The sequence below is a fragment of the Crotalus tigris genome, unplaced genomic scaffold, assembly GCF_016545835.1.
Source record: "Crotalus tigris isolate CLP2741 ecotype Arizona unplaced genomic scaffold, ASM1654583v1 scf7180000017741.1442986301:2390832, whole genome shotgun sequence".
Classification (NCBI taxonomy): Eukaryota; Metazoa; Chordata; class Lepidosauria; order Squamata; family Viperidae; genus Crotalus; species Crotalus tigris.
In genome coordinates, this window is record NW_024096608.1 from 497,173 (window position 1) to 497,937 (window position 765).

The following is a 765-nucleotide window of genomic DNA, read 5'->3' on the forward strand; positions in this document are numbered from 1 at the left end:
CTGGTTAGCATCAAATATTTTTTTCAGAGACAGCACTGAGAATATTAAATTCCAGCATAAAAGTAAATCCTGGAAGCTGAATAACCCACAATGAGCCTCGCAACGGGAGAATGCAGTCACGTGAAAAAAATAACACTCCTGAAAAGCTTTGACATCTGGACCTTGTGGGTTCGTGAGTGGAACCTTACGGAAGACCTGGTTTGCTCCAGAAGGTTCTTTGGGCTTTAGATCCGATTAACTCCATTGGAAACACCAAGAATTACCTTCACCTCCACCCACAAATTCCAAGTGCCACATAGTGGGAGCAGAAACCATAGATGAAGGAAATGGGAGGAAAGAAACCCAGGATTTTGATTTGGGCTTTGGGAGCCCCTCTGCACGGATGTCTCAGATGCAATTTTCACGGGAGGGCAGCAGTGTTGGGACCAGCTGGTCTTGGTGGCAGTTGGCTGCTCTGGTAACTATGATTTCTTGGTCAGGTGCATCAAGAGTCTTTGTATTGCCATGAGAGTTGAAAAAGGAAAGTCCTGCTAGCTGGCTGAGGTCAGCCTGGGCCAAGAGGAGGAGGCTTTTTGCTTGGCAGTGGTGGAACCCCTGGTCCGCATGCTGGCAGTCCATGGCTCAGCCCTGCTATCTCAGAGGGGGCAGGAGAGCCCTGGTTTGAGATGAGGCGGCAGGTGGAGCCATCAAGCGGCTTCTGTTCCTACAGGGAAGGGGGGCCGTTTCGGTTTTATAGAATCCTGTTAATGATCGCCCCAAAAGAAC